A 12,395-nucleotide genomic window follows, 5' to 3' on the forward strand; every position below is an offset into this window, starting at 1 on the left:
AGAGAGAGAGAGAGAGAGAGAGAGAGAGAGAGAGAGAGAGAGAGAGAGAGAAAGTCTAACAAACAGGCTTAAAGACTGAAAAAAAATCCACTTTAGAAATGATTTATTGAAATTCAATTTCTCTTCTCAAATATATATAGCACTAAAGATTTTTATTATCACCAACCTGACCGCCATAAACACCACCTATCTATCTAACTACATATCGTTCCAAAGACGTATACACTCTACTCTTTCTTTTTCTCTATTCACTTTTAGAACCCCTATATATTTTTCTCCGTCCTCCCTCTTTCATTGAGACGAGCTTAGACTAATACACGTATGAACAGACCACACATAAAGACATGTAGATAGGTGTATATACATTAAATTGTATATATTTTATTGTTCTATAGTTTGTTTTACTGCCATTGGGGTTACACACCACCTGCAGACCCTGATAGAGCAACGCTTATACATACACACACTCATATGCATGTGTGTGTGAGTAAGTATATATATATACCCGTATGTCTAAGTATTTATATATTTATATACATATATATAGACGCATACATGTGTTTATATATACAGTTTGATATTGGTTTCGAATTTTGGCACAATACCAGAAATTTCGCGGGGACGAGGTAAGTGATCAACTGGTACTTAATTTATCGACCCAAAAAGGATAAAAGGCAAAGTTGACATCGGTGGAATTTGAACTCAGAACGTAAAGACAGACGAAATTCCGAGCATTTTCCGCTGCCTGCTAACGATTCTGCCAATACGCCAGCTTATATATCCTCTTTAATATTACAATATAAGTAAGGAAGAAAGCAAGCAGAGTCCTTAGAATGCTAGGGAAAATTTCAAGCAGCATTTCGACCATCTTTACTGTCAGAGTTCAAATGCTGCCGGTGTCAACTTTGCCTTTCATTTTTTCGAGAACGATAAAATAAGAACCAGCTGAGCGCTAGGGTCGATGGGATTGACTGCTCCCCTTCCCTGAATTTGCTGACCTTATGCTAAAATTTGAAATCAAGGAAGGTGGTGAGCTGACAGAATTATTAGCACACCAGACAAAATGCTTAGCGATATTTTGTCCGTCTTTACGTTCTGGGTTCAAATCCGCCGATGTCGATCTTGCCTTTCATCCATTGGGCTCGATGTAATCGGCATACCCCATCCCCATTCCCTGACATTGCTGGCCTTGTGTCACAATATGAAACCATTAATAGGCATAAGTCACAATATAGTTACATATATAAGTAATTTTGCACTATTAAAATACCATTATTTCTAAGCAGCGAAAAAAATTACTTCAAGAGGAATTTCATTTGAATTCACAATCCAACGCCAAACTGGCAAGGTTTCTTTAATCAAAATTAGAATAGACATTCTGAGGAAATTTGTTTTTAATGTTTAGTATCTTTTTCTAAAGGATTGATTCTGCAACAAACTGGAAAATTACTTGAAATTTGTAGTCGAGGTTGTATACTGAAATCTGCTGGAAATCTCTGTTTTTCTTGGCAAGGCAGTAAATTCGACGCTGTAGTATTAATGAAGTGTATAATATTTCAGCTTGGCGTTATGTGCCGGTACCATCAATTTCTAAGCAACTCTGCGACAGTATAGTCTTCGTGTTTATGTAGATTTTTATCTTGCAACCGCTTAACGCTAAGCATCGGCGTCAAGAATTCAAGCTCTTACTTACATTTGATTTGTGTATGTTACTATAAAACGATCCAAGACAATACGAATCCCGGTTCCTGAAATATTACGAAGGCTGTAGTTTCAGTTGTTTCGAAAACATACTGCCATACTGGCAAATACCTAATAAACATACTGGTGATTATTTACATTATTTACAATTGACGGATATTTGTCCTCACCTTGTTCGTTCTTAACTTCTACGTCATATGCTCACGGGCATATGGCGTAGTGGTTAAGAGCGCGGGCTACTAACCCCAAGATTCCGAGTTCGATTCCAGGCAGTGAACTGAATAATAATAATAAAAATAATAATAACAACAACAATAATAATAATAATAATAGCAACAACATCGAAAAATACCTTAGGAATGAGAACCCAGGTTCAAAATTTCCCCAAGACACCTGATGAAGGCTGGAAGGTATATCAGCCGAAACGTTGTGTTAACAACAAACAAGATGAGGACAAATATCCATTAATTGTAAATAATGTAAATAATGTACATAATCCCTCATCTCTTAAATATACAACTGTATACTGGTGATTAACTGGATTAGAGAGCCTAGTACATATTGGCAAATAAAATACAGATACAAGGAAGTAATCTAATGGCGATCGGGGTGTCCGTCACTAGATAATACGTAGAGAAATGTATAAAAGAACATACGTTCGTATACAAGGGGGAGATTTATATTTCTGAAGGACAACTTATGTATGAAACATCAAGATTCTTGTCTCATCCAAACAGAAATTAAAACAAATCTCCGAACCTCTAACATAATACTCTGTGTAGTAAAATGAAATGTACTTCAGAGAAAATAACAGCTGAAAGGTATTGTTGCTGAAGCTATTTCTGTCATGGCTTAGTAACATTGTAGAAGTAAGTCTCAAGCCATATTGTAGACCGACAGAAATATAAATTAACTACATGATGGAAATATGGGTGAGATATTGCGTCACAGATTGAGTTCTTGATAATACATGCAAGAATGTGTTTCACTAATATTTTTGTTGTCTTTAATCTCATTTACATATATCTGAATTTTTTTTCAGTATGACTCAAGCAAGAACGTTCAGTGTACTATGTTTCGATCCCACTTCATCAGTTCTCGCGACGGTTTAAATATTGGCAAACTGGTTAAAACCATTTTTTGGTCGCTAATAATTTGCATAACATTTTTTAACGAGCTATTTGATATGCTAAGAGTCATATAGAAAGAAATTTCTAAATGAAGTTACAGTCACCTCTTATATAAGGAAAGGTAATCAAAATCGTGGTAACTCACAAACGAAAGGGGAGATACTTCAATAAATTAAGAATTTCCAATATAATTTTCCTGCTTTTAATGGAGAACTGATATTTGTTAGCGTAGACTATTAGAGACACACATGTTTCGGTATAGAGGACATCGTCAGAGAAGCATAATCCACGAGAACTCACTGATACAATAGTTAGAAATATAACTATATTAGATAGATAGATAGATAGATAGATAGATAGTCATATAAAGGGCTTCCTATGCTTTTTGTCCAGCGGTATTCGCATGATATTAAGTAAGCTTGAAGTAATATAGAATTACGCCCTCTGGTGTCTTTGCTATGCTTAGCTTCATCTTTTATGTACACGCAATGCATTTTATGTCATCATACATTCATCTCAACTGCCATATTTTCACCACCGATCACTTGCATGCATTTGTTCTGAAAACCCTGATAAATGCAGATCTAAAAATACTCTGTCAGTAAATTTTCTTCTTTGCGTGAGCATAGAAACATTGAAATTAATAGTTACGGTGAATGAATAATCTCAGCTTATTATATTTATGTGTGCGTGCGTGTGTATATATGTATGTATGAAAGTAATACATGGATGTATGTATATATATATATATATGTGTGTGTGTGTATACATATTACATATATATATATATATGCATATACATTACATATATATATATATATATATATATATATATATATATATATATTTTTATGTATGTATGTATAAATAAATATCGAAACTACATGTTCATATATAATAGTATGAACATATATAAATATATATATGCTTACATACGTATACTATATTGCTTTATGTATATATAAGTATGAATGTAGTTGTACATACATATTTACATTCATCTATGTGAAAGCATCGGTAATTGAAACAAACGAAACTCTCGGCCCTTGAGCCACTTGAGTAACCTCATTTGCAACCAGATAAAATGTATGTGTGTGTATGTGTGTCTATGTATGTGTATGCGTATGTGTGTCTGTACTTTTTAGCTGGTTGTGAAGTTACTTATAGTCAGACACATGCAAGCGCACACGTTCAATCTGCCACATTTTTATAGAAAGCCAAAAAAAAAAAAACGAATCCATTTATTCCCAGAATCAATCCTATGAATGAAAACTGTGCAAAGTCATTGTAATCTATGGTCGTACCACTCCAGTATTATAATAAAAAGTTTATGGTTGCCATGGATCTCATCACAACCCCACCTTAATCACAACCCCACCTTAATCACCTTACTACACCTTATTACAGATTCTATTTTTTACTTTGCTTTCTTTTGATTGTGTTTGTTTCTTTCCTTTTGGTTTATCTCTGTGGAAACTTTCAAGGAAATTAGATTTGATTTATCATTTTCTCTGGATTCTTTGTTCCTTTGTTTCTTTTGCCTGAACTCTTTTGCCTGAACTCAACAAAATCTCAGTTTGATCAAACACTAGAACATATGACCCTCTACTAAATTTATAAATTGCAAATATTACGAATACGAGTTCAATCTATAGTTGTAGTTTTGTAGTTGTTACATACACTTTTCTTTAACTGTTTTTCTTTAATTCATTCTTCGTTTTATTCTTTTTCAAACATTATTTCTATAAAAGTGCAGCTGTTTTTGTTACAAAGACGCTACACTTGTCTTGAGGTTTGTCTTCAATTATTCAGTGCATTTGATCTAACTGTATTGATTAGATACTGTAATAAATACACATAGATACACTGAAAGTTAAACATGAATATAGAGGTTCAAAACTGGCGAACTGATACACGAAGGTTCGCATCTCTCCCATGTATTGGGCAGTGTCTATAGTCAAAAACTGAAATCTCTGATTCACTCCAGCCAGCTGTAAAAATGTATCCTTTTTGAGCCGAGAACGGTCTCTGTATGGAGTTGTTTTTCTAGAAATGATATTTTACCACATTAAAAAAAAATAATGGATGCATCGGATAATGTAGTACTCGATACGCTATGTCCAATAAACAAAAGGACGGATGGTCACGAGATAAAAAGGGAAGTAATTTGAGCTGGTATCATTTATGGTGCTTTATTAGTGAGATAAACAATAGCAAAAATACATGCTAGCAACGTATGTACACCATTATCATCTGACCAGCTAGAGAAAGCAGCTGCATCTCCTTCCAAAAGTGAATTATGGGAGGTAATGGGTTAAGGTTTATAACAATGTTCTTCATTCCTAAGATTTAGTAACGACTCTTTATTTATCAGATGTAAGCACACTGCACCAGATTTCTTATAGAAGCTCTACCTTAGTTTCGTCGACCTCTGATATTTATCATAGCAGCGAGTTATTACATGAATACAAAATTTCAGCACTAAATAAATTACCTGTTATTTCTATAGATATCGGTTTAACATATTCACTAATCAGAAAAATATATATAACTGAATTGAATTACTTTGACATATAAAGATACAGTTACGAGCATGTCATCATTTCCCCGGACTTCAAACAAACCTAACTTGAAAAGCTAAGATGTGTCAAAGGAGTTTGTTTTCATCATTTGACACATTACTGAATATCATATTGAGTACTAACTACATTATCTTACGTATAAAGAAACAAAAATTGCATCTAAATTTCTCTTATTAACCTGCATTCAGTGATTTACAGTTCAAAACCTAAGTACATTCTGTTATCTAACTTATTATCATCTACTATCGTATATCACATACCAAACACTTAATAATATTTGCGTTTGCCGTAGCTCTGGAATTTGCGTTGGGTTTATTTCACCAACAATGTCAAAAGAACCAAGAAAAACACTGAGATAAACATTTGCTAATTTAAGTGTATTTCAAGAGCGGTGGAATTGAAGATTTTGGAAAGCCTTACTGTATATGTTCATGTATCTTATATAGCTATACATTCTAAGTTCAAATCTTGCTGAAGTCGAGCCTGCATTACCAGTTCAGTATTACAGACGAACTAATTGGCTCTAAGCTTGCTTCCAGATTTTAAGACTCTTGCTTATGTTAGAACTAGTTTAGTTATTTCATGGTTTATACGTAAGACAAAGAACAATATCTATTACATTGACGTCTAACATCCTTATCCATTGGTGAAAAGCACAGTCGCTTGAATTAAAACCCCGTTCGCCACTCAGTTTATTTTATCGGTCCCAGAATAAAGGAAGGTAAAGATAACATCGAAATTATTGATTTCAGCATGTATCTAATTATTCGAAGACATATAGTTCCATAATAGAAGGATTTTGCCTCTCCAATACTCTTCTTAATTATGTCAGTAATGGGGTTTGTTTTCATTTTAAATTATGACAGTGCATTGATGTTTTACACGTAAACAACCATATTGATTATATATTTAATCTTTGTAATTGCTAATTTTTTTTTTCTTGCAGTGCTAGGTTCACTTTACGCAATGACCTCAACACCACCTATGCCAAGTTTCCTCCCGACGCCTACAAACGTAACCTTCCTTCGTGGGGAGCTGGCTACGTTGAGATGTGCTGTAATAAATCTGGGAACGAAATTTGTGAGTACTCATATTCTTTCAATGCACATCTTTCTAATCACAGACAATCATCTTCTAAATGATAAAAAATAAATTTTACTCGTATACACGCACGCATACACACTTGCAAGCCCGCACTTACACACACACACGTACGCACAAACATATACACCTAGACACATAAACATACAGATAATAATTAGTTCCAGTGAAGAAATTGCTCCATATTAGAAACTATCAAAACATACAAATCATAATTGTCTACAAAATCTTTGTTATCTTCCCTTTATTTTATTTTCCTTTATATTTTGTGTTCTAAATCTACCATAAGCTTTTAAATTGCTTCAGATATCTTCATATTTTTCGTCCTTTGTGATCGACCCTTGACAGTGATTCCGTAAATAAATTAAGCCAATCGAATAAAGAATTTTGTGAAAGACTATGTAAATGCTAGTGAAAGAAAATGGAAAAACAATTTCGAACGAAACTACATAGATTGGAGTGAATTCATACTAAAATACCTTATTGATTCATTTTTTCCTATTTACATTATTCATTCACAGACAAAAAATAAATAATAGATAAAGAAAAGAAAATGTTAACCACTTAATGGTTTTGCATCTGTCTCCGTGACGGATAATGTATCTTCCATCGTAAACAGCAGTAATAAATATTATTTAGTAATATCTTCTTTGTAAAAATAAATCTAGTCTCTTGCTAGTTACTCTCTATCTACGCATCTGCCTATCTGTTTATTAATATATAGTTACGCAAGGGCGACGAGCCAGCAGAATCGTTACTGCGCTGGGCAAAATATTTAGCAGAATTTCGTCTGTCTTTACGTTCTGAGTTCAAATTCCACCGAAGTCGACTTTGCCTTTCATCCTTTCGAGGTCGATAAATTAAGCACCAGTTGCGCACTGAGGTTGATTTAATCGACATGCCCCCACCCTCCGAAATTACTGGCTTTGTGCCAAAGTTTGAAATCAATGTATAGCTACACAAAGGCGGCGAGCTGGCAGGATCTTTACATCGCCAAGTAAATGCTTAGTAGCATTTTGTCTCTCGTTACGTTCTGAGTTCAAATTCCGCCGAGGTTAGCTTTGCTTTTCAACATTCCGGGCGACGATAAAATAAGTACCGGTCGAGAATTGAGGACGATATAATCGACTTAGCCCATTACCTAGATTACTAGCTTTGTACGAAAATTTGAAGCCAATATATAGCTACACAAGCGTTTTATGTCATATATATATATATATATATATATATATATATATATATATAATAAAGCGAATGGTCTTTTATCTATCCCCCTCTATACGGAGACGGATAATGCCTGGAACATTATAAACATTAACAATCTCTCTTCCCTCTGCATCCAAGGAAATAACAGTACTTGTAAACTTAGCCTGTCATTTTATTTTTGTGTTTTATTTTCTTTTGTGTTTTCCCTTTACCATGTAAACTCATACATTTATATATATATGTATGTAGGTATATATACATACACTCACAAACACATACACGCATATATGCGTATAACGTTGATGTTATAAAAATGTAGAAACGTCGAGAACGTGAAATAATTCTTTCCATGAAGGAGGATTCTCGAAGCAGATAAAACTATACATAATAGCATGTAAATACTGGATTAAAAGCTTTTTTTGGATAGAAATTTTTGAAGGCTGCCTGTGGAAGACGAACCCACATCCTTCAGTAAACATGGGCCCTATCATATATGGGTGCGTGTATATGTGTATGGCGACAACAGGAACAATTTCTATATCAAAACATAATCTATATAAAGCTTTCGTAATAAGAACCAATCTTTTTAAGACAAAGGCAGAATCTCAATTATTTATCGAGCCCCTATATTGCTATGATATTAGAGAGATTGATACGCTAAAATTATTTCTATATTTTGATCCTTTGACGTTAGATTTTGAGCACAAATCCAGTAAATTTTTAAGTATTAAAATTTTTAATCAATGTGATTGATTTTCGGATTCGTAATAGCATTGCCCAAAAAAGCATTACGACAGTTAGTTTTGTAGTTTTACGTTCTACGTTCAAATCTCGCCAAGAACTTCTTTAAATTTTGTATTTCCAGTCCCGATAAAATAAAGTACCAGGCAAGTGATTTAAATTACTTATTCTTGCCTCCTTAGTTTCTTCAAGCAATAAGACTAATGGCTGAGAATCCCGAAGCTGTCCTAAGTGCGCATGGGAAAATAACCTCACTTTATTAAGAGCGTATGAAAATGTAAAACATCTTGTATTTCAAGGACGCATAGAAATGTAAAAACGTATATTAAGGGCACATGGGAATGTAAAAGCCTGCATGTTTTATCGGGGTACAGGAATTTAAATCCCATTGTGTTTTAAAGACGCACTGCAATGAAAAATCCCTCGTTTTAGAAGGCACAAGTGACAGTAAAATCCTTTGTTTTAAGGGCGTATGAGAGTTTAATACATCTCATGCTTCAAGGGTGTTGAGGAATGTAAAATCACACGATTTTTAAGGGCGTGAACAAATGTGGCAACGCTCGGGCTTTAAGGGTACGTGGACATGTAGAACACCTATATTTTAAGAGCGCATTAGAATGTCCAATCTTACAATGCCTGCGCTACTCTTTTAAGAAAAGATGACCACAGAAAATAAATGTTGATTGAATATTGCCAGAAAAATCGTAAAATTAACAGGATATGTGAACCGGAATTTTGCTATATGATTAACAGGAATTATATTCTTTTATCTTCTTTATTGGACATCATCTTGCCTGATTATAGACAATGGAAGGATAAAATTACTATTACACTCGGTTGATGCAATCAACTTCATAACCATCTCTTGAATAATTGGTCTTAGGAAATCGACGTTTCTGTAAGTGTATTGTTTGATGCATCAAACTTTTAGCAGATTAAACAAAGAAGTTATAAATACATTTTAAAAAGGAATAGCTCAGAATTCATTTTTAACAATTCTTCATCTCTCATACAATAGCTAATAATTTTTTTTATCATTCTGTTATATACATTGTCTCTTTTATGAAGAAACACCAAAAGCGTTCATTCCTTTGCGAATCTCTAAGTTTACCGTCGACTTGGACCGTCTGACAACTCGCACATCACATCAATTCCCATCGTTAATACGATAAGTGCAATTCGAGAGAAATAATGTGAAGCTATAGAAACCTTTAACACTCATTATTTTGCTGGATTTCAAATGTTTGCTGGAAATATAACATCCGAGTGTATTTCGTGATTCTTTTCAGAGATAGGCGGTGAGGAGAAAGAAAAACAAAGTGGTAAAATAGTTTTAGTTCCTTACGAACTACAAAGCATTCATTGCTGTCCTAATAAATAATTTACTCTTCCTGTCATTTTATATCCATTATGCTACATGTCAAATCGAACTTTTTTATTTTTACTAATACAAAGACTGCTTATCTAACAACCCTCGAGATTTTTCGAACACTGGAGATAAATTCTTGTTCGACTTTTATAGTGTTTAGAAACACTAAGATTCCATGCATCCATTCTAATAAAATACTACATTAATCCCATTTAAGAGGCATTTTACGTGCTACCATAGCATATTTGGTGCCAAGATTTCTTATAAATACTATTAGTCATTATATATATATATATATATATATATATATATATATATACGCTATTAGTCATTATATGTATATATACGCTATTAGTCATTATATGTGTGTGTGTGTATATGTATATAGATTAGAAATACACATAATATTGTATGAGAGCATAAGTTGGAACAATCCGATACAAATTATATAGCTAAACACAGTTGCTTTATCACACGCACGCTTCCAATCACATGCTGTTCATCTTACACAGACACACACACTCAGTGCGTAGAAACTCGTACATCTTGTTGCACATGGGCATAGTCACAGATAAAAATCTTCACTAGATTATATATTTTTCATTTGTTTATATATACATGCATACGTACGTACTTTTTCTTACTTCAGTATATAAATCTTTGTGTAGTCAGTGAGTCGTTTGACGCTGGCAACGGTGGATAACATTGTGTTAGTGTTAAATCGATGTAAATAGTCTGTAAGGTGTTCAGAAAGAAATGGACTCTTTCTGCTGCCTCCAGAAATACAATATAAATAAAACATCAATATCATTTTACCCTCTTCTTTATTTTTTTATTTTTTGCATTTTTTTTTAAATAATGAAGCCAAACAATAATTGAAAACATGAAAAACTGTTTATGTCGTTCCATTGTATGGGTTTGTGTGAGAGTAACAGACTAAATTTTAATTCTGCCTATATATGCATATAGATAGACAGATAGAGACCGAGATGTGACTGAATGAATTCTCAACAAATATAGAGCACTCTATCTCTATCGTACTGGTAGATAAGGTTTTTTATACAATACATAAAATAATACTGGTTTGTTAATTTTCATGGTAAAGGCGCAGTTTGAACTTTCGTAAAGTAAAAGTAAATTTAAGCCACCACCTAGTGCGCGCTTTCCATCATTCAGTTGTCAGCAAAAAGTATATCTCCCCACCAGAATGTCGTATAATTCTCTTCCCTACGCGGATGATATAGTCTTAGTCGAGCGCGCTAACATTTATATTTCTCCGATTGTTGTCACTGGATGATCTTAATCTTCCTGACAGGACTTGTGTGTGTGTGTGTGTGTGTGTGTGTGTGTGTGTGTGTGTGTGTGTGCATCTAACTCGTGTCGAGGTCGCTTCTAAATTATCCAGGTTTGGTATAACTGGAGAGAACAACTACATAATACGCCATACGTTTGTTTACTTTAAATTATGATGATGTACTCGTTCGCTTAGACGACCAAGGACTGCCCTGGAATATATTATCTGGTATTAAATTTCCTCACTCAGTATCAGCGTGCTTTGATGCACGACTGCCAAGACACTGAAACTAATCTACATTTTTTCCTACCTCTGTCCATGTACTTGTATAACGGCTGAGTCAGGTTCTTTAAAGCAAAGAGCATGTTGATGCAGACAATTTGTTTTATATCTACTCAGAGTTTGACCTATGTTCTCATTAGTGCCAGAGAAAAACATTAGAAATTTCTCCACACTTCTTTTTTTTAAGTTGCACTAGCAGTCGCATCTTCTGCTTACTGAAGTTCAGTTACTCGTGTAGTGGTGATGTTTGTACTGGTAATCTGCCAGAGCTGGGTAGCTTGCCACTTGTGCTATATGAGATTTGAACGCCATGCGAGAATTTGCCCAAGCATACAGACACGTATATATGTATATGATTTGTTTTTAACTGTACAATTCGAAGTAAATAACGTTATAAATAATAGCATGTAGATATTGATTTAAAAATAACATTTTATAGAAAGAGTCGAAATGTATATGTGTGACTGACAGATATATATGCGTGTGCGTGTGTGTTTATGTGTATGTATGTATGTATGTATGTACGTAGTATGTACCATAGTACTACTAGAATGATTTATATGCAACTTTGCGAATTAGTCATTAGAGAAACATTATCGTGCAATTTAGAGAATATAGGAACAATATAGCAAAACAAAACCAACTGTTTACACTTTTGTCTTATATACAATATGTCGGAATTCAATAAATATCCTTAACAAAAAAAACCTGGAAGAGAAGTTTGTGTGTGTGTGTGTGTCTGTGTATCCATGAGTGTGTATCTGTGTATCCATGAGTGTGCGTATATATACATGTTTGTGTGCGCATATATAGAGAGAGAGGCTGTGTGGTAAGTAGCTTGCTTACCAACCACATGGTTCCAGGTTCATTCCCACTGCGTGGCACCTTGGACAAGTGTCTTTTACTATATCCTCGGGCCGAACAAAGCCTTGTGACGGAAACTGAAAGAAGCCGGTCGTATATATATATGTATATATATATATATATAT

At 34.0% G+C, this 12,395-nt stretch overlaps 1 long non-coding RNA gene across 1 annotated transcript in view; it reads left to right on the top strand.

Moving 5' to 3' along the window:
- Positions 1-6,496, top strand: part of LOC128249205 (uncharacterized) — a 579,204-nt gene extending 572,708 nt beyond the window's left edge. Inside the window, exon 3 of the long non-coding RNA XR_008265322.1 lies at positions 6,360-6,496. This is a non-coding gene — a long non-coding RNA (uncharacterized LOC128249205). The remainder of the gene's footprint in view (positions 1-6,359) is intronic.
- Positions 6,497-12,395: the final 5,899 nt, after the last annotated feature.

Source organism: Octopus bimaculoides, chromosome 12 (assembly GCF_001194135.2).
Source record: "Octopus bimaculoides isolate UCB-OBI-ISO-001 chromosome 12, ASM119413v2, whole genome shotgun sequence".
Lineage (NCBI taxonomy): Eukaryota > Metazoa > Mollusca > Cephalopoda > Octopoda > Octopodidae > Octopus > Octopus bimaculoides.